We start from the raw sequence: 26,385 nt of genomic DNA on the forward strand, positions 1-26,385 counted from the left end.
GGAATGATTCAGTTTGAAGCAGTTTTAACGTTCTCTGCTTTAAAAAGCCTGTCGAACTGCCTGTCACTTCCATTGGGACTTAGATTTTGTTTGTTACTCAAATTAGATTTTTTTTCAGTCACTGCTTACTCATAATGGGGAAAGACAGATTTGTATTTAGTGCAATGATGCAGAACTGCTGTTGAAATGTGTATCATTGCTGGATGTTGAAAGTATAATTTAGACATTCCATACATAAATGTTTAATATTATCATTGATTCTGTTTAGCAAAACTGAAGCAAATATTGGGAGGAAACGTTGAAGCCTAATGTTAAATTTGCTTAATTTATCTTCCACTACCCACGTTATACACAGAGGCAGAGGACACACAAATTTCCCCATTTAAATGAATGAATGAGATGTGGGACATTTTTCCTTCATTGGGTGAAAGCACAAAATTGAAATTTTTAAAAGATAGAAAAAGTGCAGTGCGGTAACAATTTGCACGGTAATATCAACAAGAGCAATAACCCATGTGAATCCATGATCAGTATTTGGAGATAACAAACTGATGGAATAGGAGTACTGCTAATTCACTTCATAAGATTGTCTTCCTGGTAGGAGAGCACAACAAATATATTAAAATGCTTCAGTCGCATCTTATTAATTCATTCAGATGGGGAAATTTGTGTATCCTCCCCTCGAATGGATGATGACTTCACCATAGTGCCTTCCACTGGGAACCATGGGCGGGTTCTCCGGCCCCCCGCCGGGTCGGAGAATCGCTGGGGGGGGGGGGGGGGGGGCGGCGTGAATCCCGCCCCCGCCGGCAGCCGAATTCTCTGGCGCCGGGGATTTGGCGGGGGCGGGAATTACGACATGCCGGTCGGCACCCCCCCCCCGGGATTCTCCGGCCCCCGATGGGCCGAGTGGCCGCCCGTTTTCAGCCAATCCCGCCGGTGTAAATTAGAGTAGGTACTTACCGATGGGACCGGGCTGCGCGGGCGGTCCTCGGGGGTGTGCGGGGGGATCTGGCCCCAGGAGGTTTCTCCATGGTGGCCTGGCCTGCGATTGGGGCCCACAGATCCGCGGGCGGGCCTGTGCCGTGGGGGCACTCCATTCTTCCGCACCGGTGACTATACCGGTCCGCCATTGCCAGTACAGAGATGAACCCCTCTGCGCATGCGCTGGGATGACACCAGCACACGGTGGCACTCCCGCGCATGCGCCAATGCACGCCGGCCGGCGGAGGCCCTTCGGTGCCGGCTGGTGTAGCGCCAAGCCCCTTCCCCGCCAGCCGGCACATCGCAAATCACTCCGGCGCTGGCCTGGCCCCTGAAGGTGCGGAATCCTCCGCACCTTTGGGGCGGCCTGACGCCAGAGTGGTTCACGCCACTCCTTCTCGCCAGTGTTGCCCGCCCCGCCGATTCCCGCAGAATCCCGCCCCAAATCTGTGTCACCTCTGTGTTATGGAGACGTTATTATTCTTGGAGGCTAGATTTCCCTGTTCTAACCTGGCGAATTCATCTGCTTTCAACTTTCCAGCTGCCACTCTGGAAGGGTAATCCCTCAGCGGTGATACCACCACAAGTCCAGCAAGGAGGCCATGTGAAGCGCTGCCTGCAAACCAGCCGCCCGATCCCTTTAACCTTAGAGCTCACAACCATGAAGGGCCGCTAAGGCTTGTGAGTAGCTCCATCCCCCCAGGATGCCAAGACAGAACATTAATTTTCCCATTGACAGATGTTAAACTAACTGCCTGTAGTTTCCTAGTTTCTACAGGTATTTAAAAAGGAAAAGAGTGAGTAAAGTGAGTGCTGGTCTTCTAGTCTAGAGAATTAACAATGGTAAGGTAAGGAAATGGCAGACGAATTGGACAGATATTTTGCATCTGTTGAGAATAGAATTAACATCTCTGAAATAACTGTGAATCTGGAGGTGAAAGGGAGGGAGGAACTTAAAGCAATCAAAATTGCCAGGGAAAGGAGACTGAGAAATTTACTGAGGCTCTTCAATTAATTTGTTGCTCAGGTAGTAGATGAATTTACCTCAGCAGAATTGTTTTGCAATCTCCTGACATCAGTTGCAGTTCTACAACCATTCAAAAAGCATGTTGGGCACGGTGCCCTGCTGACAGTTGAATTCTCCCAGGGACAGCAGGGATCCAATCCAATACTGTCTGGGATATTGGTTCCTGAAATCACACCAGTTATGACCACAGGAGATGTTAATTGCTGAGCAAACAACTCCTAGTGGCGAAATGTGGCTTATGGGCCATACTCTTTTCCTGTGTATTCTGAAAATGTGAAGAACACATACACACCAAGAAGTCCAGTAACACTTCTGGGACTTTACAAATAAATAGTAAAAAGTTTATTAACAAGAAGAAAATAAAAAATAAGCACACAAGAATACAGTTGCACAGTTAAAAATAGTCTCACAAAACATTCCCACTTGGTCAGACCCACAAGTAACCACCTTCCAAGAAACACTCCCTTATAGATGTTTAACAGTAGAAATCCAGTAATATTACCAAAGGCAAAATTGCTGTTGCTTTAATAAAGAAATGCAACACAACCTCAAACTACTTTTACTCTGCTGTGGAAATCCAAGAAACTTCAGACCAACACTTTTCCGATTTGACTGGACGCCTGATTCAAACATCACTTCTCCCAGCCCAGAGCTGTTTCCAGAAGGTCTTCCAACTATGAATCTGTTCAATATTTCTCCTCACATATCCTTTTCTGCTTCATTTTTTATTCTATTGTTCTCAGCACTTCTTTGAAGCTAACTTTTCCAAAATATAAAATCTTTCATGTCTCTCTTATCACCTCCAGTTTTGGGATCAAATGTGATTTAACACCTTTCCCTTCTTTACTTATGAAACCTTTACTTATGAAAGCTATAAAATCATTTTACCACCCTTTGAAATGTAGCAACTAAAAAAACAAGGACTCTCTCTATCTCCTAATGCAAATTTCTAAACTTCACTTATAAAATCACTTCATTACAAAGTCTCATTTAGCACCTTTACTCATTTCACTGCTTAATGCTTCCATATAAATGGTACCCATTAACCTTTACTCGGATTAATTAACTCTTTTTTACACACATACACCCACGCATAGACACACCCGGCTTCACAGACTGACACAATATTTCCCCCAAATTTTTTTTTTTAAATCCATTCCCACACCTATAAAAGAGACATTATGAGTTCCCAATTTCTACTCATTGCCTGCGTTGTAATATTTATTTCCTTTTGCCATTTTGTGATTAAAAGAAGTTGCAGTGTTTTGTCAAAAAATGAGAAAAGAGAACCACATTATGACAGTTTTAAGAATAGAATGCACTTCTCTATATCCCACAATGAACCATGAAAGCCTACTCGAAGAGTTGCGTATTTTTGTGATTCTCCACCCCAGAGGATTGTGGATGCTCAGTCATTGAGCATGGTCAAGCCAGAGATCAATAGATTCTTGGTGAATAAGGGAATCTAAGCAAATGGGGATAAAGAACAAAGAACAATACAGCACAGGAACAGGCCCTTTGGCCCTCCACGTCTGTGCCGATCACGTGTCCTATCTAGACCAATCTCCTGTATCCTTCTATACCCCGTCTGTTCATGTGTCTATCCAGATAAGTTTAAAGGCCGCTAACGTATCTGCCTCAACCACCTCACTTGGCAGTGCATTCCAGGCCATCACCATCCTCTGTGTAAAAAACTTCCCCCACACATCTCCACTGAACCTTTCCCTCCTCACGTTGAACTTGTGCCCCCCTTGTAATTGTCATTTCCGCCCTGGGAAAAAGCCTCCAACTGTTCACCCTATCTATACCCCTAATCATTTTATAATAATCTATCAGGTCGCCCCTCAGCCTCTGTCTTTATAGGGAGAACAATCCCAGTTTATTCAATCTCTCCACATAGGTAATACCCTCCATACCAGGCAACATCCTGGTAAATCTTTTGTGTACTCTCTCCAAAGCCTCCACGTCCTTCTGGTAGTGCGGTTAGGTGGAGTTGAGGTCAAAGGTCAGTCTCGAAGAGCTAGCCTCTGTCAGCTCTTATTTCTTGTGTTCCTATGTTCTAAGAATGGACTTGGAAAAGACAAATGTATTTCTCTTGACATCTTTGGGCCCCCAGCTTCAGTTCTGCCCAAGACCAAATTCCCACCTGATTTTCATGTGTGTGCTCAGGGTTTGCTGTCTTCTTTCATATGCATTCAACTTATCTTGAAAAACCACCAGCCACATTTCAGACTGAAAGTAGATGCGGGTGAGTACTTTGTACATATAACTCAAAATAGCAGACATAGAGGAACACTCATTGGTTTTAAGCTTTTGCATGCATGCTTGGAGTTTCCTGGATGCACACATGCCGGTGGCTCGTTAATGAAATCTATTAGGTTATTTATGATAAGAACACAGGCCCAGAGTGAGTTGCGCTGGATTAAAGATTCTGTTCATCAGAACTTCAAATAAATGTTTGTACATGACCTGAACTTTTATTCAGAATTTGATTTTGTGTGCGGAATTACTTCCTGTAAATGTTGGCTGATCAGTATATATACAGCTGCAGCCATTTGCTTTTTTACCTCTCGATAAAGGGGACATTTCGTTAAGTCATATTGTGAGCTTGCCCTCCATTAATTTCCAGTTCTAGGGAGGTGCTGCAAGATGAGTTGCCCAAATGACCTGCCTCATTGTTTAGTGGAACAGTCACCAGAAGATGACTAAACAGAGATGCAGCAGAGCCAGTGTTTGAACAGGGGCGGGCAAAACCTGTGGCGGAGTTGGGATCTGTGGGGATCTGGGGTTGGAAGGCCAGAGTGCAGCAACTTGTCCTGCTCACCGTCAACATCACCTGTACTCTCTCCAGATTCCCCAAGAGGGCAACTGACTCCTACCTAAATGTGGCTTTACTGATGCTAGGATTAACAACACAGCCTGTCTACATCATTCACCTCCATGTCCTGCTTTGTAAGAACGCATCCTTTTCAAAAATTGTGCTGATAACCCTCAACCCCTGCTTACTTTCCAGTGACCTTAATGTATTGTATTGCATACTATGAGGTTTTCTCGCTTTGAGAATGGATGCTGCTATATTTGGTTAGGATTTGAAAAAGTATTATTTTTCTGACACATTGGCCACCCCCTTGAAATCTTCTCACAGACCCTCATTGAGGAACCCTGCTTTGAGTAATTGGTGGTGTTTGTTGTTTCTTGCTTCAGTTATAGCAAGGCAGGAGGGCTACTGGGAGGAGGAATATGATAGGACAAATGACATGGGTAAATGCTGGAAGACGGCATTAATCATAGTGGTACTTCAATATTTCCAATTTATATCAATATGTATTTTTTGATGACTTTACAAGAAACACAAGATAACGATTAAGTGAATTTGTTTTAATGAACTTTTATCCCAGTAAGCTCTCAGTAATTGCATCAGGAGCTGGCAGAGGGGAGTGTGTGATTGCAAGGTCCTTCAACTCCTAAATTTATTGAGTGAACTTTCAGAGTGCTTATAATTTTTAATTTGGTCAAAAGTTGTGTTAGTTTGGGCAGAAAGCAGGAAAATGGGATTGTGTAAATTCAGTTGCTGAGGGGTCACTTCCTGCTAAAATGTGTATTTTCGTATGTTAAGTAACTTTTCCCTGTGTAAATTCAATTAACTGACTGGGTGTTTGATACACAGGCCTAATTTAATGGATTAAAAGTATGTGTTATTTGCAATCAAGGCTCTTAATTTTTCATCTCGTAATTTCTTTAACTGATCAATTCTAACAGGTTTTACTGATTTTTGATTCAGAATTAACAGAGCTACCAATTTATCTAGTTTGTTAAAATCTTGTGGGTTCTTCCATTTGATCACAAAATTCCTTCAGCTGCAAGCAAAGGTATCATTTGGTCTGGTTTGTAACCCTGCCTCTCTCAGTCCATCTCTCGCTGCTCCTCTCCAGAACACCAGCCAATAATATCGTGATGTTTTTATAACCTTTTCATAGAGTAAGTAAGTTAAAGAAAAATAACGCGTGGATAACTGGAACCCTGAAAATGAAGCTGTCATTTTTCCATGTTCACAACTTACCTTTTATAAATAAAAACCCAATGTAAAGTTGAATCGAGATTTAAAAAATTGAAAGAAGGGCAAACAGGCAAGACACACTGGACATAGAACACAGACCCATGTTAACCGAGTCAGATCGAGGAGCAAGAGTATTGAAAATTGCAGTTTCTAATTTTGAAATGCTGGTTTTGAATGCCGAGGCCTACAGGTTTCTGGAAATGTTGCTTTGTCAAGAATTCACAAATGCAGCCATTTGGAGCTGAACAAATTCTAATGGGTTCAATTTCTGTAGTAATTAATTTCATTTTAAATTGACTCAAACCTCACAGCTGCTCTAATCTGAAGGAAATTATTAACAAAGCATTGAAATGATGCATAATGTATTTCAGGCTAGCTGGGATTGGGTGCTTTTTAACTAGGTCAAAAGTCGTGCTGAATAGCTGTCCTTTGATTTGACAGGGATGAGAATTCCTTTCTGCCTCCACATCAACAGCACGCAGGGAATGCCATTGTCCCTCGACAGCTGTGAGCGGCTCTGCAGAGAGACTGGATGTGGCTTTCTGAAAACAAGGAACAAAAAGGATGATCTGTGTATTAGCACAGCGTTAGAAGATATAGCCCAGTACAATAATAAGGCAGTCAGATCAGCAGAAACCCATGCTCAGTTACTCAGTTTCGGCAGAGCTATGGTGGGGTTGGTTTCAATATGTTATGCGAGGGAGGAGCAGCAGCCAGAATTCCTTCTCCTGATCATTATCGAATGGCTTTTTCCTCAAATAAACACACATGAACATTGAGAAGGAACACAACATTCCGGTGCTCTTCAATGTGAAACAAAACATCACCTATATTTCCATTTTGTGTTTTAGGATACAGGCATGTCGGTATTTATTAATTATACCTGCTTCATTGAGGACAGAAATAGTTGACAGTGGACTGTGAACTGTATGCAAATCAGACCAAGTACAATGATAGTTCCCTTCCCTGTGAGCCAATTGAATCTTATACTTCTCATGATTCAGCCTTCAATTTTGTCAAATTTGAAGAATTAATTTTCATGATGGAATTTGAACTCGTGACCCCTGGGAAGCTAGTCTAGGACTATAGCCACCAGGTTTCTGTCCCATTCGTAATTTATCATGGCCAATCCACCTAATCACACATCTTTAGACTTGTGGGAGGAAACTGGAGCACCCGGAGGGAACCCACACAGACACAGGGAGAACGTGGAAACTCCACACACAGAGTCACCCAAGGCCAGTATTGAACCTGGGTCCCAGGCGCTGTGAGGCAGGGCTGGTGGAATGGATGGGCCTGTGGCAGATGACATTTAATGTGGATATGTGTGAACTGAGTAATTTTGGAAGAAAGAACACAAAGAGCCAAAATTCAATAAAGTGTGCAAATCCAAAAGTGATACTGGAGAAGAGGGACAAATACATATGCACAAATCATTGAAGGTAGCAGGGCAGGCTGCAAAAATGGTCAATAAAGAATACAGCAAACCGGGTGAGCTCGGAATATTTCAGGCTGCTCCGGGGAACGAGGCAGGGATGTCCACTCTCCCCGTTGCTCTTTGCCTTGGCTATAGAGCCATTGGTGATGGCGCTGAGAGCATCAAGGGACTGGCAGGGGATAGTATGGGGGGTGGAGCATAGGGTCTCGCTATATGCAAATGATTTGCTGCTGTATATTTCGGACCCGTTGGAAGGTATTGGGGGGATTATGAGGATTTTGGAGGAATTGGGCTGGTTCTCGGGGTATAACTTGAATATGGGGAAGAGCGAGGTCTTTCCGATCCAGGTGAGGCGGCAGGAGAAGAGGCTGTGGGAGATGCCGTTTAGAGTGGCGGGGTGGGGGGTGGGGGGGGGGGGGGATTTTCAGTACTTGGGCATTCAGGTGGCACAGGAGTGGGAGCAGCTGCACAAGCTGAATTTTGCTCAGTTGGTGGAACAATGAAAGGGGGACTTTGGGAGTGGGATGTGCTCCCGCTGTCATTGGTTGAACTGTACAATCGGTGAAAATGACGGTTCTTCCCAGGTTCTTGTTTGTGTTCCAAAATCTCCCGATTTTTATTTCTAAGGCTTTTTTTAAGAGGGTGAATGCGATTATTTCAGGATTTATTTGAGCGGATAAAGCCCTGCGGGTGAAGAGGATGTTGCTGGAGCAGGGTCAAGGGCTCTCCCGAACTTCATGGATTATTACTGGGCAGCGAACATAGCTATGGTTCGGTGGTGAGTAGTGGGGGAGGGCTCGCTGAGGGAGCAGATCTTACAAGGATTATGGGTTTGGGGGCATTGTTGACTGCGCCTCTGCCATTCCCACCAGCCAGGTACCCCACAAGCCCGGTCGTGGGGGCGGCCCTTACGGTGTGTGGTGTGGACAGTGCCGGCAGCACCTGGAGCTGGAGGGGGCCTCGGTTTGGACACTGATTTGTGGAAATCATCGGTTTGTTCCGGGGGGGGGGGGGCGGCGGGTGGCTGTGTGGGGTTTCAGGGTAGCATTGGGCAGGGATTGAGCGGTTTGGGGACCTGTTCATTGATGGCAGCTTTCCGAGCTTGGAGGAGTTGAAGGAAGAATTTGAGCTGCTGTCGGGAATGGGTTCCGGTCTTTACTTTGGTCAGAGGCAGGTACCTTCCTTTCCTCACCTGCTGTCCCGGGGGCTACAGGACAAGGTGGTGTCAAGAACAGGGGTAGGGAAGTGTAAAGTGTCGGAAATGTACAAGAGCTGATGGATTGGGAAGGAACACGATAGGAGTAGTGAAGTGGAAGTGGGAGGAAGAGCTGGGTAGGGAGTTAGAGGCTGGGCTGTGGGAGGAGGCCCTGAGGAAGGTGAATCGTGCGCTAGGCTTAGCCTGATCCAGTTTAAGTTGGTCCACAGGACGTTTATGACTGGGGCCAGGATGAGCAGATTTTTTTTAAGTGGTGGAGGATAGGTGTGGGCAGTGTGCAGGTGGGCCCGCGAATCATGTCCACATGTTTTGGGCATTTCCGAAGCTTGGGGGATTCTGGCTGCGGTTTGCCCACGTTATGTCGGAGGTCCTGAAGGTGAAGGTGGTCCTGAGTCTAGAAGTAGCGATCTTCGGAGCGTCAATAGACCCGGCAGTTCGAGGGGCGAGGGAGGCCGGTGTCTTGGCCTTTCTCTTCTTGGTAGCCCGGAGTTGTGGCCTGGTCCACGATCGGGGCCCACCGATCGGCGGGCCGCCCTCTCTGCCACCCCCCCCGGTCTCCTTTCCTCCACGCCGGCTCCTGTAGCCCTGCGCCATTTGGCGCCGGGGCCGCCGCAGAGAAGAATATCACTGCGCATGTGCTAGTTGGCGCCGGCCCAACTGCGCATGCACGGACCCCGCGGTGCCGGGTTCAGGCCAGGATAGGCAGCGCCGACGCCGGAGTAAAACATTCTTGTTTTTACTCCGGCGGCGGCACTTAGCCGCCCGTTGGGAGAATCCCACCCAAATAGTTTGGCCTCAACTGAAGTACTGTGCCCTTTTCCGGGCACCACACTTTAGGAAGGATCTGAAGCTTTTAGAGAAGTGGATAAAAGATTCATAAGAATGGTTTTAGGATTGAGGAACTTCAGTTTTTGGATAGTTTGGAGAAATCGGGTTGTTTTCATTGGATCTGAGGAGATCAAAAGAGATTTGACAGACACGGAGGGAACCTTTCCTTTGTGTGCTTTGTAATGGAACCGTACAACCATTTCTCACATAACTCATACCTCAGCAGGAATCTTTTGCAATGTTATAATTTATTTATTTTAAACTGAATAAAGTTCATTTGACAGACATGGGCCACACACCTCATCACAAAACAGTTCAATTGACTTGGCTGAGTTCACTATTGCTTTTGTTGTTGAATATTGATCTATATAAATAGATAGTGTATGTATACATATCTATATCCAAATATCTGTATCTATTTATTTGCATATCTGCAGTCCGATACTGGAAAACTGAGCTACATATTTTCTTTGAATTGCCCGGAAAATGGCTTCATGTCACGTAGCCACATGACTGTCACAAAGTTATTCAGGTGCACATGCTCCTGTGACCCCTGTGAAGCAGGTAGTTATTCACCATCAGCATTACAGAACTCAATCCTCACGGCTCATTATCTGTGGATTCCCACCTTGAACGGTTATTGTTTTCAAGCACATCTATTTCAACCCAATCCTAAACTGAAATGATCCAATATTGGGTGGAATTTACTGAACTCTCTGAAGGAGATTGAAACCTGTAATAAAAACAGAAACTACTGGAAATACACAGCAGTTCTGGAAGAATGTGCAGAGAGAGAGTGTTTTGTGCTGAAGGAATTGGAGGGAGGTAGAAATGTGATGGGTTTTATGCAGTTGGAATTGGGGAGGGGGAGGAAGGACTGAAGGGAAGGCCTGGGATAGGGTAGACAGCAGGAAGATTAAATAGCAAAGATCTCATGGGAAGGCAAAGGGAAGAGTTGCATAAAGAAACCATTGTCTTCAGTGAGTGTGAATGGCAGAAGATTGAACAGCTCTGTTTCAAAGCAAATACGTGAAAAACAAGATTCAACAGGCAGGCCGCATGACAAAAGACATCTCAAAATAGGGGACAGAGTTCATGAATTGAAATTGTGGCCCTCAGTTTTGAGTCCAGAAGGTTGTAAAGCCAAGAGGGTACTGTTCTGATGGACTTGCAGTAAGTTTCACCAGAGAACACGGCGGCATGGCTGAAAACAGGAATGTGAGCCAGAGAGCAAGGCGGTGAATTAAAATGGCAAGCGTCTGGAACCTCACGGTCATGCTCGCAGGATAAGTGGAGACATTCTGCAGGACCCAATCTGCTGTTTCATCCAGCAAATACAGCAGACTAAACTGGAAGAAGTACAAGTAAATTACTGATTCACCTGGCAGGAATGTTTTGGGCCTTGGCCGTATAGGAGAGAGGAGACATAAGGGCAGATTTTTAAAAAATTATTTCATGCTGACCAGGTGGCATTTGTTGTAGAACCCAAATTGCCCTTCAATTGAATAGTTTGCTACTTTTCTCATGTAGGTCAGACCAGTGAAGGACAGCAGATTTCCTTCCTAAAGAACATTAATGAACCAGATGGGTTTTCTCATGGTCTTCATTATTGAGGCTGGCGTTTGAATTCCAGATTATTAATTGAATTTAAATTCTACCAGCTGCTAATGTCCCCAGAACATTAGCCTGGACTTCTGGATTACTAGTCCAGTGACATCACTGCTACACCACTGCCCTGTGATTGCATGGGAAGGTGCCATGGGTAAGGGATGGCGTTTTGGGGGTAATTGAGGAGTGGACCATGATTTTGCAGAAGGAACAGTCTCTTTGGAATGTTGACAGCGGAGGGGAGGGGAAGATATATTTGGTGGTGGCATCATGTTGGCGGTAGCAGAAATGGTGGAGTATGATCCTTTGTTTGTTGAGGTTGACAGGATGGAAAGTGAGGACAATAGTGATCCTAACATGGTTTTGGGAGGGAGGGGAAGGGGTGAGAGCAGTAATGCGTCAGACATGGTTGTGGGCCATGTCAGCCCTGGGTGTATCCTTGGGGGAAAAGGATGATATGTCAGCAGAGCTTTGTGGAAGATGCAATGAAGATGGAGAGCTTATCATGAATATTTGTAGACAGTCTATCCCCAGAAATAGAGACAGAGAAGTCAAAGGTGGGATGGGACGTATCTTTTTTATTCATTTGTGGAATGTGGGTGTCACTGAGTAGGTCGGCATTCGTTGCCCATTCCTTGATGCCCTTGAGAAGGTACTGGTGAGCTGATTTCTTAAACTGCTGCAGGTTTTATGGTGTAGGTACACCCACAGTGCTGTTAAGGAGGGATTTCCAGGATTTTGACCCAGCAACAGCGAAGGAACGATGATACATTTCTAAGTCAGGATGGTGAGTAGTTTGGATGGAAAACTCCAGGTTGTGTGTTCCCATGTATCTACTGCCCTTGTTCTTCTAGATGCTAGTGTTCATGTGCTTGGAAGGTGGTATCTAATGAACCTTGGTGAGTTCTTGCATTGCATCCTGTAGATGATACACACGGTTGCTACAGTGCGTTGGTGTTAGAGGGAGTGAATGGTTGTCAATGGGGTGCCAATCAAATGGTCTGCTTTGTTATGGATGGTGTCGAGCTTCTTGAGTGTTGTTGGAGCTGCACTCGTCCAGACAAGTGGAGAGTATCCCATCACACTTCCTGACTTGTGCCGTGTAGATGTTGGACAGGATTTGGGGGGGTCAGGGGGTTAGTTACTCATTGCAGGATTTCTAGCCTCTGATCTGCTCTTGTAGCCACAGTATTTTTATCATAGAATCATAGAACTTACAGAGCAGAAGGAGGCCATTCGGCCCATCGTGTCTGCACCAGCTCTTGAAATCCCAATCATATATCCCAAGCTTGGATAAATAGCCAGTCCAGTTCAGTTTCTGCTCAATGGTAACCCCCAGGATGTTGATTATGGGGGACTCAGCATTGGTAATGCCATTGAATGTCAAGGGACAATGTTTATATCCTCTCATGTTGGAGATGGTCATTGCCTGGCACTTGTGTGGTGTGAATGTTATTTGTAACTTATCAGCTCAAGCCTGGATATTATCCAAGTCTTGCTGCATTTGAACATGGACTGCTTCAGTATCTGAAGAGTCACAAATTGTGCTGGCCATTGTGCAATCATTAGGAAACATCCTCACTTCGTGGAGCTGAGATGACTGACCTCCAAACCCCATAGTTACCTTTCTTTCTGCAAGATGACTCCAACTGTTGGAAAGTTTTCCCCCAATTCCCATTGACTCCAGTTTTGCTAGGGCTCCTTCATGCCACATGTGATCAAATGAGTTGCCCTGGCGGAATGCAAATTGAGCATCAGTGAATAGGTTATCGCTATGCAGTATGGCTTGAAAGCACTGTTGACGATCCCTTCCATCACTTTACTGGTGATTTGTCCTGATTTTGTGTAGGGGATATATCTGGGAAATTTTCCACATTGCTAGCTAGATGCTAATGTTGTCGCTGTATTGGAACAGCTTGACGAGGAGCATAGCAAGTCCTGGAGCACGAGTCTCCAGTACTATTGCTGTAATATTGTCAGGGCCCAGAGCCTTTGCACTATCCAGAGCCTTCAGCCGTTTCTTCATGTCATGTATGGTGAATTGAATCGGCTGAAGACTGACATCTGTGATCATAGAATCATAGAATTTACAGTGCAGAAGGAGGCCATTCGGCCCATCGGGTCTGCACCAGCTCTTAGAAAGAGCACGCTACCCAAGCCCACACCTCCACCCTATCCCCATAACCCAGTAACCCCACCCAACACTAAGGGCAATTTTGGACACTAAGGACAATTTATCACAGCCAATCCACCTAGCCTGCACATCTTTGGACTGTGGGAGGAAACCGGAGCACCCGGAGGAAACCCACGCACACACGAGGAAAACATGCAGACTCCACACAGACAGTTACCCAAGCCGGGAATCGAACCTGGGACCCTAGAGCTGTGAAGCAATTGTGCTAACCACTATGCTACCGTGCTGCCCAATTGTTCAATGAGGGAACAGGTTCTGCCAGGTGGAGGGGATGGTGGTGGACGTGAACTGTTTAGGCCTGTGGGCGTGGACGAAGCAGAGAGTCGCCAGACTGTCCTCGTCAGGGAATTGAGGATTCGTTTATTAAAAGCTTAGTGAGATAATCAGAATAAATGTTTCAGGAAAAGATCTGTTACTGATTCTTATTTTTTTCTTGGCTTGACTTCAAACAGTTAGTATGTGGTTTTGATAAACAATTTATGTTTGTAATTATGTTTAATTTTATATTGCAAACCCAGATGCCAGTCATAGATCAGATTACTGTGGTGATTGCACATGATTTCTCTACATTCCAAATGGAAAAAAGACCACAGTTTGTCATAAAATATTTTAAAAACTGATTACTGAATTTTGAATTTATGAGCTCTACATTTGTGAATCGGAACTGGAAATATATACAGGTCTGCAGACCTGTTCTCAAACATCAGTTAATGCTGGAAGTCCAGTCAAAGCTACTAAGCAGCATTGCGTTCTCAGTTTTCCTCACAGTTCATTTATATATTGGTGCAGAAAGTGCATTCTGGCCCTGTAATGAGTACGGCATCATGGCATAAACCGCAGCCTGGCACCTTATTCTTATTCCACATTGTAGAGTAGGGAAAGACTTTCGGCGTGAGCTACTGGCCACGTCCTGCAAGAATCGAAATGTACAAGGCATCGGTGAGACTGCACCTGGAGTACTGTGTACGGTTTTGGCCACCTTATTTGAGATGGGATGTAGTTGCACTAGAGGCAGTTCAGAGGAGGTTCACTAGATTGATTCCAGAGATGAGAGGTTTGTCTTATGAAGAGAGATTGAGCAGTTTAGGTCGATACTCTCTCGAGTTTAGAAGAACGAAATAAGATCTAATTGAGGTATATAAGATGATAAAAGTTATTGACAAAGTTGACACAGAGCGGATGCGTCCTCTTATGTAACAATCTAGAACGAGAGGTCATAGTTTTAGGACAACGGGCAGCAGATGTAAAACAGAGATGAGGAGAAATTACTTTACTCAGAATGCTGTGGATGCCGGGACATTGGGTAAATCTAAGGAGGAGACAGACAGGGCGCGATTCTCCACCCCCCACGCCGGGTGGGAGAATAGCGGGAGGGCCTCCCGACATTTTTCACGCCTTCCCGCTATTCTCCCCACGCCCGACCCACGCCACGAATCACCGCTTGCCGTTTTTTGCGGCGATTCTCCGAGGCCGATGGGCCGAGCGGCCAGGCCTTCGCGCCCGTTTCAACACGGCAGCAAACACACCTGCTTGCTGCCGTCGTGAAACGTGCACCAGATGCCCGTTTGGGGCATCTGGGGGCCCGATTGGCATGGCAGAACCATCGGTGCCCACTGATCGGTGCCCACTGATCGTCGGGCCAGCGTCCAAAACGGACGCACTCTTTTCCCTCCGCCGCCCCGCAAGATCAAGCCGCCACGTCTTGCGGGGCGGCTGAAAGAAAATACGCCAACTGCGCATGCGCGGGTTGGCGTTGTCCAACCTGCGCATGTGCGGCTGACGTTATCGGCCGCGTCAGCCGGCGTGACGCTTGCCGTGCGTCCTTGACGACCGACGAGAATCGGCCCCGGAAGTGGGCTTGAAGGCTGCTGTGGGTCACGGCCTGTCCCACGGCAGCCTTTATGATTCTCTGCATTTGAGGAGAATCTCGCCCACAGATTGTTATTGTGGGTTGAAGGGTTATAGAGAATGGGCAGAAAAGTGGAGTTGAGGCCAAGAGGAGGTCAGCCATGATTGAATTGAATGGTGGAGCTGGCTCAAAGCGGCTGAATTGCTGATTTCTGCTCCTCGTTCTTATGTATAGTACCTCAACAGCTTTCAAGGAACTTCAAAATAATATACCATTCTGTAAGCTTGAAATAAAAGTTAATATCAAATATAAGTCGTTGCTAACGAGGACAATCTATCTTATTTCACTTGAGCTCTCTTGCTGTTACACACCAAATCCACTGTTAGATTTAGGCGAGGACTTTAACCCGGAAATTCGATCAGATATATTTAATCTTTCATTTCCTGTGCCCTTTCTCAACACTTTGTTTACATAGTTTATGTTCATGGAAATTGCATTGAGTGGGTCCACTTTCTTATTTTTTACCAAGAATGCATTTTTGGTGAAATATTGTACAAGAACAGCTATTATTTATATAATTATTTATTATATATTATTTATTTTATACATATATTTTGTGTCAATTAAATTATTCACACATGGAGTTCGCTCTTCCTGCAAGATCCTGCACATTCTATAACGCTGCTTCTTCACACTTCTAACAGACGTCTGTGTTGCACTCTCCTGGAATCCTTTTGCTAATTGAGGCTGAAATACACAACATTGCCATTTGCAAGGTGTGACCAACTACAGTTAATTAAGATGCATTTCGGCACAACAGTATAAGAGTCCAAAACTTGTTAAGATGGTATTGGGTTGGAATGAAGAATGTTCCTGGTTTCCCTTTGAGGTTGGAGAGCCCACACTGAATCGTAATTTCCATATCAAACTGCGCATTATCCAAAATGTATCTTCCTGTTCCATACTAAATGCTGATTACACATCACCCCTACTTTGCTGACTTTCACTGACTCCCTGCCCATATTCTGGTTCCTCATCTTCCAAACCCCTATACCCATCCCTATCTCGGCAAGGTGCTTTGGCTTTACATCTCGCTCTGCAGTATTTGATCCCCTTACTCTGACATTTTGTGCATCCCCTTTCACTCTGCCCTACCAATGGTAGGAGAGCTTCCAGATGCCTCAGAGCCACACTTTCTCTCTCCCCCCTCCAATAAACCCCTCGAATCTTTATACATCGGGCTGGATTCTCCGATTTTGAGGCTATATCTGGAGGAAGTGTTTAGTTTTACAATGAATAAGTCAGTGCCGCTCCCACACTGATGCTCCGCCCGGTAGGGGGCTAGCAGCCGCGCCACATAAAATTCCCTGCATTCCCGACATAAATTGCCGGGTTCATGGCCGCGTACGACGACAACCTGCTGTGGTCAAGCCGTGCAACATTGCGCCGGCCTCACGCGGACCTGGCCTGCCAGATTGTGCCCCCCTGTACCCCCCCCCCCCTTGCCACCCCAGACAACCTCCCACCAGTCTCCCCAGACCTCGGCGAAGCCCCCCTTGGCCAGCGGAACGGCACCCCCCCCCCGACTGTGGCGGCGCTGGACACAGTCTGCAGCCGCCATGCGAGGTTGACAAAAACTCTCGACCCATCGGGGGTAGAGCATCGGGGGAGGGTCTTCAGGTGACGTCCTGTGGCTGTCCCAACAGCGGGCGTTGTACTCCCCAATGACGCCGTTTTGAGGGGGCGGAGCATCCAAAAACAGCCTCCCCTGATTTCGCCGTCAAAAGGGATTCTCCGCCCAATCACCGATTACGATATCGGCGTCGGGCAATGAAGAATCTGGCCATAGTCTCCCAAAAGAAGCATCTTGCCCATCTTCTCAAAACCCATTTTTTAAACAAACATTTGGCCATTACTCCAAATCTCCACTCTTGGTTAATTGGCAGTTATTTTCCCTATCAATCTCCATTTAAGAAGCACTTTGGGACCGTTTTTGTATTAATTTTACTATAAATTGCAGCTATGGTAGTAGAACATCGGCTGTATTCGTTGAGAATGGTGTTGGAATCTTTGACAAGATTCTGTCTTCAGACTCTCAGGTACCAAATGTTTCAACTATTGATCTGACATTCAGATTAAAGTTTTTTTGCATTGTAAAATGGATTGGTTTATAATCTCAAAGGAATCTGACACAATTAGTTTGTAAATCAGCTTTGTTGAAATGTTTGATTTCAGCCCAGTTTTATGAATGCCCTCAAACCATGTAAAAGGAACCAATAAATGAATTACGCATATCCATATATTCCTGCAGTTTTAATGTCTCTGCCTTAGAAATGTTTATTGTTTTTGCTTTAAACAAAATGATGTAATGGCGTCTGAGCATTACAAGCAAGATAGATAAGAAAAACAATTAGAACAAAACCAGGATTCCTGCATTCTCCTATCATGTGATTGTGACAAAGTTTACGGTCTATATTTACTTTCATACAAATGAACCTTGGTTAGCTAATACATTTCTGGTATCCATATTCCAATTAGGATATTGGGAAACAGGAAAAAACACAAGATTCACAAGCTGACAGCAGAATTGAGAGCATCAGGACAGGCTGAGCAGACTGTACCTCCTTTCTCGAGAAAATGGACGCAACCTTACCAAAAAATTGTAAGCGTCAGGTCTGTTGAGAAAAACGGTGCAAATCCAGCCAATGGAATTTTCAACCTCTTAAACAAAAGTTTTTTTCTCCACGAGAATCATGCCACGTTCTAGGTCCCCTCCCACTGATTCGCTTGCTCCAGGGAAACATAATCTCTGGCGAGCTCCATTTAAACGCCTCCATCAAATTTGCACCCAAGTCAAATAAGTGCTCGGTCTGATTCCAATTGTGAACAACGAAAACGTTAGAAACACTCAGCAGTTCAGGCAGAACCGATGGAGAGAAAATTTTCAGGTCAATAAATAATCTTTCCTCAGGTCATCCACCGGAACCAATGGCTGGATTCTCCGGCCATTGCAGTTTACTTTTCCTGCTGGCAACGCATCCCCACCTACAGGTTTCCTGGCAGCGTGGGGTGGTTTTGATGGAAAATCCCATTGACAAGCAGAGGGAAGATAGAATCCCACCGCCAGTGAATGGCGCACAGCCGAGAGACATGTGGCTGGGGGACCGGCGGATCTAGTCCATTAACTGTTTCTGCCTCTACAAATGCTGCTTGAACAACTAAGTGTCTCCAGCATTTTCTGTCTTTATTTCAAATTTTTGAGGTGGAGGCAGTGGCATAATGGTATTGTCACTGGACTAGTAATTCTGGGACCTAGGTTTGAATCCCACCATAGCAGATGTTGAGATTTGAATTCAGTATGAATATGTAATTAGAAGTCTAATCATGATTGCTGTAAAAGCCTATCTGGTTCATTAAGGCCCTTTAGGGAAGGAACATGCATGCGACTCAATGGCTGAGAAAACCACTAAGTTCAAGGGCAATTAGGAATGGGCAATAGGGCAGCATGGTGGCACAGTGGTTAGCATTGCTGCCTACGGCGCTGAGGACCCGGGTTCGAATCCCGGCACTGGGTCACTGTCCGTGAGGAGTTTGCACATTCTCCCCGTGTCTGCGTGGGTTTCACCCCCACATCCCAAAAGATGTGCAGGTTAGGTGGATTGGCCACACTAAATTGCCCCTTAATTGGAAAAAATAATTGGGTACTCTAAATTTATTTTAAAAAAGGAATGGGCAATAAATGCTGGAATAAAAATAGCAGGTCTGACCACATCTGTGAAGAGATAAACAGAATTAGCTTTTAAGGGCAGCACCGTGCTTAGCACTGTTGCCTCACAGTGTCAGGGACCTGGGTTCATTTCCGGCCTTGGGTCACTGTCTGTATGGAGTTTGTACATTCTCCCCGTGTTTGCGTGGGTTTCCTCCCGGTGCTCCGGTTTCCTCTCACAGTCCAAAGATGTGCAGATTAGGTGGATTGGCAATGACAAATTGCCCCTTAGTGTCCAGGGATGTGCAGGTTAGGTTACTGGGTTCTGAGGATAGGGCAGGGTGTACATGGGTGGAGAGCTCATTCGAATTGTAGGTGAATTCTCGATGGGCCGAATGGCCTCCTTCTGCACTGTAGGGATTCTATGATATTATGATTTCAGATTTCTAGCATTGGCTGTATTTTGCTTTTCTGTTTGTAGATAAACTTTGATCTTTCGGACAGTTTTCTGTGCCATTTTCAAAACCACATATTTTTAGTGCATTTTTAAAAATGTGTTACAGATTTAAAGTCTGCTGTAGACACCTTTTTAAATTCATTGGCATCAGCCAGTCCTTCAGGCGCCTTCTATTTATGGGAGTTGATTCGCAGTTTTGCAACAACTTGCATGGTAGAATTTGAATGTTTTAAAATCTCCCCCCCCCCAGTTGTAAAGCAGTTTATGTAGACTATTAAATAAGTTTGCACATGAAGTAAGACCTATTGGAAAAATGTTATTGATGTACTAAATAGGCCTTTGTACCAAGACAATTTAGGACTTTCAAAAGTGAGGAGAAAAAACATTGGGCTTTTTTCACAAATGAGCATGTTCACACGAGAATTCCTGATTCCAAAAATATTTAAGAAAAAATAGTAAAAATGCTCTTAGCTCCAATGCTCTGGATAAATTAACAGAACTGTGATTGCAGAACCAGCATCAAGGGTAACTCCATGATGAGCTCTTTGCTGACTTGTAACCAGCTTTATGCCATCCCACAGGAATCGTATCTGAGGTAGCTTGCATTACTGATAGCATTGGAGAGCTCCTTGCCTCTATTAATTGGTTGAGTTTACATAAATCTCTCTGGTACAAGTTATATTCACATTCTGGGGTCAGGTGATGAATTCTCCTTTAATTTATTTGTTGTTTGACTCTAAATATGACTAAATCTCTAATCCCCCTATCCGGGGAACAGTTTTTTCTCAGTAATGTGCTGATTAGAGCGAGACCCCAGACTGGGATTGAACCCAGGTCCTCGGCGCTGTGAGGTAGCAGTGCTAATCACTGCGCCACCATGCCGCCAAGAGGTCCTTGAATTACTCAATAAAATGTAGACTTAGAACTGGTTCACATTCTGACACACATGTCAGTAGGTAGGATGTAGAATTGGTTTTTATCGACAAATTACACCAATCTACATTTTGATGAGCTTCTGGATCAAAGAAGCCATACTCAGTCGTGTGAACTCTAACATCCCTCTTACTGATCAAGACTAGCAGAAGTGAACTGGCTGCTCAATGGATAAACACACTAAAAGCACTAGAGGATTTGAACAGCATTGCCTAATACTAATGTTGGGTTGCAACTCACTTTTACAGGAGTGGACTGGAGAAGAAAATGCAATTCATTCCTGCACTGGCTTTAAATGACACTACATCATACACAGTAGGGAAAGTAAAAAGATAACAGCTGGGATCACCAAGGAACAGCAATAAGAACTGCCAGATCGATGCTAGGTTAACTATTTCAGATACTCATGACCAAATTCATTTGTTATTTTTTTGGTAATTCAGACATTAATGGATATTCCATTTAATACTCAGCACTTTCTGTACCCCCAAATTATTTTTGAGTTGTAGTTGGTGACCATTTAAAATCTAGCATTTATAAGAAAGGTATGTGTTTGACTTAATAATGACATCCTTCCAAATGTTTTCTTCCATTCATCATTCTAAACACCAACTGATCTCCTGTGATGTTGCTCAGAGAATGCCTGGGATCATGTGAATTGCAGTGATATTTAACAATGTTTAAGTTGGCCTGTGTTAACTGCACAAGTTTTCTTTGTAGGGACATGGTCCAGATAAATACATACTGGATTTAATTTTCGGAGAACTTTCTGTCGGTTGGTGTTGTTCTTTGGTAGAGACTCAGCCCAGGATTTTTCAGCCCCCACCCGGCCCGGGACGTGTTTACCAGAGGGCAAGCAGATTGCCATTGAACACCGACGGATCGTCCAGTTCCACCGATGTCTGTGGCATTTTGTGTGGCCGATCCAACCCTCTGCCAGGGTACCTGCCATGGGAGGTTACCTTCAGCAGGAGCGAAAGGTCCCACCGGTGGGTAGGGACGGGAAATCCAGCCCTGATAGCTCAGAAAAAAAATCTTAAGTGACTGTTTTCAAAAAGCATATCTATTTGATACCTTGACATACATTGGGCTGGATTCTCTGATTTCCAGACCAAGTGCTGAATCCGGCATGGGAACAGTGGCGTTTTACGCCAGGAAAAACGGGGCAACAGCTGCACCGATTCCGGGACTGTTGAGGGGCTAGCAACTGTGCCGGGTAAAGCTCCCGACTCCCACGCCAAAAACGGCAGGAGAATGACAGGGTCCGTGGCCGCGCATGTGAACTCCCAGAATGCCTTGATCCACTGCAATTCGCATACCGTTGCAACCGGTCCACATCATTCCCTGGCCCTACACTCATCCCTAGAGCATCTCGAAAACAAGGACTCCTACATCAGACTCCTATTTATTGACCACAGCTCCGCCTTCAACACCATAATCCCAGCCAAGCTCATATCAAAGCTCCAAAACCTAGGACTTGGCTCCCCACTCTGCAACTGGATCCTCGATTTTCTGACCAACAGACCACAATCAGTGAGAATGAACAACAACACCTCCTCCACAATAGTCCTCAATACCGGGGCCCCGCAAGGCTGCGTACTTAGCCCCCTACTCTACTCCCTGTACACACACAACTGTGTGGCAAAACTTGTTTCCAACTCCATATACAAGTTTGCTGACGATATGACCATAGTCAGCCGGATCTCGAATAACGACGAGTCAGAATACAGGAGGGAGATAGAGAACCTAGTGGAGTGGTGTAGCGACAACAATCTCTCCCTCAATTCCAGCAAAACTAAAGAGCTGGTCATTGACTTCAGGAAGCAAAGTACTGTACACACTCCTGTCAGCATCAACGGGGCCGAGGTGGAGATGGTTAGCAGTTTCAAATTCCTAGGGGTGCCCTAGGAATCTCCCAAAATCTGTCCTGGTCCACCCACGTCGACGCTACCACCAAGAAAGCACAACAGCGCCTATACTTCCTCAGGAAACTAAGGAAATTCGGCATGTCTACATTAACCCTTATCAACTTTTACAGATGCACCACAGAAAGCATCCTATCGGGCTGCATCACAGCCTGGTATGGCAACTGCTCGGCCCAGGACCACAAGACACTCAGAGAGTCATGAACACCGCCCAGTCCATCACACGAACCTGCCTCCCACCCATTGACTCCATCTACACCTCCCGCTGCCTGGGGAAAGCGGGCAGCATAATCAAAGTTCCCTCCCACCCGGCTTACTCCTCCAACTTCTTCCATCGGACAGGAGATACAGAAGTCTGAGAACACGCACGAACACACTCAAAAACAGCTTCATCCCCACTGTTACCAGACTCCTAAATTACCCTCTTATGACTGACCTCATTAACACTACACCCTGTATGCTTCATCCAATGCCGGTGCTTATTTAGTTACACTGTATATCTTGTGTTGCCCTATTATGTATTTTCTTTTATTCCCTTTTCTTTCCATGTACTTAATGATCTGTGGAGCTGCTCACAGAAAAATACTTTTCACCGCACCTCGGTTCACGTGACAATAAACAAATCCAATCCAATCCAATGTGCAAGACACCGGCCTGCGGCGGCAGTGCCGTGGAATATGGAGCCGGCCACGTGTGGACCCGGCCTGCCAAATAATGACCCCCAAATAATGACCCAGCCTGCCATATAACACCGCCCCGATTTCAGCATCAACGAGGATTCTCCGGCTGATCGCCGAACGCGATTTCGGCGACGGAGATCGGGAATCCCACCCATTATCTGCTAGAGTTGACGAGATAAACACATACAAATCTTGGACTCTGCTGATCGATTGTGATGTTTAACTGCATATTTGACCTCTTTGTTTGAAGTCAGTTCTTCAATAGTTCCTGCGGAAATCCAGGTCATTTTAGCTACTTGTAATTTTTTTTAAGATCAATTAGAGGTGAGCAATTTATTTGTAATTTTTAGGCTCCAGGTCAGAATGACCTTTTAAATGAAAAAGAATCTAGGATAAAATGCCTGGATTTCTTTCTTAATTTTCCACTGTCAGCTTGTTCCAGATATAAAGCAAAGTGTGATGTTTGGGTGGAATGCACGTGTCTGTCGTTAGATTATTTTAAAATTCATTTCCAGCAGATTTCCTGCGGCATTGCTCATAAGTCACATGATGTACTTTTCCACAATGACAGAAATATTCTGCCATATATAGAATAGCAGAATCCCTACAGGGCTGAAGGAAGCCATTCGGCCCATTGAGTCTGCACCGACTCTCCGAATGAGCATCCTACCTGTTTGTTACCATTCGTGGTAATATGTTATATTCTTTGTCCTTTCTTCCAGAATGATCCGATGTGCTGTTGACAAAGAATTCACCAATCAAAGGATTGGAACAAAACTGATTTATTATAACACTATTAATTAAATGAAGTTCGAACACTCTACTGAGCTGTAGAAAATAATAAAGTAATATTGAATCTGTCTTACAGTACTCAATAATCTAAATAGTCACTAATTACACTATGATCTAACCTCGTGTTAACTCAATCTATTCTAATCTTCTTCTAATGCTATCGCCATACTTCCTCCTTATGCTACTCCCAGAATTCCCTCAGGGTCTGACTTAAATACAGAGAAGTGGTGGTGCCCTCTAATGTTTGATTTACACAGAGATGTCATTATTAACCCTTCACTAACCTGACTAAATGCATATCATTACACTACCTAGGCCCAATCCCCTGCCCCATCCCCGTAACCCCATCTAACATTTGGACACTTAGGGGAAATTTAGCTTGGCCAATCCACCTAACCAGCACATCAGTTGCTGGTAATAAAGTACAACATGCACGCGCTCAAAACTTAGTTGCTTACAGATTATAATGTGTTTATCTGTTTCAAGCTACAACCCAGAAAAAAGCTTTACGATTGTTTTGCATCTGTAACAATGTGTGATGTCTGGGCACTCATTGGCACTGTTAAGTGTCTGTCTGTGTATATATGGACCAGAAAGTTGCCTGTGATCAACTGGAGAAAATGACACGTGAAGAGGAAAATGGCAGCAGAGTGATGCACGGGAGTTTTAGAAACCTAGGGCGCGATTCACTGACCCCCACGCCGGGTGGGAGAATCGCGGGAGTACCGGGCGATTCACGCCACGCCGCCCTGGCACTCACACGCAATTCTCCCACCCCCCCCCCCCCCCCCAAAGCGGCATGTTGCGTTTTACGACAGGCCGCTCGGAGAATCGGCGCTCGCCGTTTCTGACGGTCGAGCGGCGATTCTCCAGCCCGGATGGGCCGAGCGGCCTGCCTAATCCGACCGGTTCACGCCGGCGCCAACCACATCTGGTCGCTGCCGGCGTGAACAGCGTGCGACCGCTGTGTGAGGGCCTGTGGGTGGGGGAGGGAGGATCGAGCACCAGGGGGTTGCTCAGGAGGGGTCTGGCCCGTGATCGGTGCCCACCGATCGTCGGGGCGGCGTCTTTGAAAGACGCACTCTTTTCCCTCCGCCGCCCCGCAAGATCAATCCTCCATGTCTTGCGGAGGGGAGGACAGCAACCACGCATTCGCGGGTTGGTGCCGGCCAACCTGCGCATGCGCGGGTGACGTCATTTAGGCGCCGCCGGCCGCGTGATTTACGCAGCGCCGCTTTGACGCGGGCGTCAAGGCCCGGCGCGCGTAATTGACGCGGCGCCGCTCCTAGCCCCCTGGGGATGGGAGAATAGGGGGCGAGGAGCCGCCTCCGACACCGGAGTGAAACACTCCGGGTTTCACTCCGGCGTCGGCATTTTGTCTCCCTTTGGGAGAATCGCGCCCCTAGTTTGCAGAGCTACCTGGTGGCCAGAGTCTCTGATTACATTTTGACATTAACAGTGGAAATTGAATAGAAAATACAGACATAAAATTTAATGTTGGGAAAAGCTGATACACAAATGTGACAAAAAAGTGCAACACCAGGGAGTAAAGTATTGAGACAAGAAATGTGTATATTCTCGATCTCTTGTGACATTGCCTCTGATAAATTAGAGGATACTCCGTTTTATAACAAAGGGTTTACCAGAAGTACTTGCAACATTTGCAGAGACAGGAAATGCATGTTATATATTTAGTGTTGGTTTTATGGTCTGCTTTTCTGAAAGGCCTGTATAGTTGTGACAATATAAATATATATATTTTTTTAAGCTCTTGTGCGCATGTAGTCTAAGTATGAACTGCAGTTGTTAAAGTTTTTCTTTCATTATGTTTTTGCTCCAGGTTTCCATGTCTGAGGAAAAAACATTGGAACAGATGATTTGAATGTTGGTGTATCTTTGGTAAGTTAAATAGAAGGATTGCATCAAAATAAGTTTGTGCACCCAGAATAATGAGCAGTATTTTCTTTTTGTCCTGGAGAATTTTTGTAATCAGTCCACACCTTCAACATGTTTTCGAATTGAACTGATACCGTTACTCAGACTCTACCATTTATCATTGTCAATTGAACATGAGCATTTTGTAAAGTTATACATGTATACATTTTTATGAACTAACGGTGAAGGTGACTGCGTGCTTTCAGCCAAAGGTTAGCTGGATTTTCTACTGGCACAGAATTAAAGGACATATACAATCTGCATTTTCATAAATACTGAAGTATTTTGTTCATATTCTGGGAGTTAGAAATGAAAAACAGAAAATGTTGATAAATCATTTGGAACAAACAATACTGTAGGATCTCTTATTTATCTTCCAAATAAGGGTCAACAGTTCGGTTGATTGGAGGTGTTCAAAATATGACTTTATTGCTAAATACTCACTGGTACACTTCCATACGAACTGAATCAAAACAGATCAAAATAATACATAAACATGTCAGGATATTGATTAATAAGGGGATCAGGAGTTGCGGGGAGAAGGTAAGAGAATGGGGATAAGAAAAATATCAGCCATGAGTGAATGGCAGAGCAGGCTCGATGGGCCGAGTGGCCTAATTCTGCTCCTATGTCTTATGGACATAGTGAAAAGTGTTAAAACATAAACATGAGAAAAATACAAATGAATTACCTTAAAACAAAAGTAATTTAACAGATGCTTCAAGAATCTTACTCTTAAGGAAATCCCTATCTATA

The 26,385-nt window shown here is 45.1% G+C and overlaps 1 protein-coding gene across 3 annotated transcripts in view; it reads left to right on the forward strand.

Annotated features, from left to right (window-relative positions):
• Nucleotides 1-26,385, forward strand: part of yrk (Yes-related kinase) — a 380,926-nt gene that overhangs the window by 138,718 nt on the left and 215,823 nt on the right. For 2 of the 3 annotated variants that reach the window (XM_038795103.1, XM_038795122.1), the window contains one exon: nt 25,535-25,593. The gene's annotated coding sequence lies outside the window, so the exon portion shown is untranslated. Of the gene's footprint in view, nt 1-17,739; nt 17,864-25,534; nt 25,594-26,385 lie in introns of all 3 variants that reach the window. The other variant, XM_038795113.1, reaches the window with a different exon arrangement.

Source organism: Scyliorhinus canicula, chromosome 1 (genome assembly GCF_902713615.1).
Source record: "Scyliorhinus canicula chromosome 1, sScyCan1.1, whole genome shotgun sequence".
Taxonomy (NCBI): Eukaryota; Metazoa; Chordata; class Chondrichthyes; order Carcharhiniformes; family Scyliorhinidae; genus Scyliorhinus; species Scyliorhinus canicula.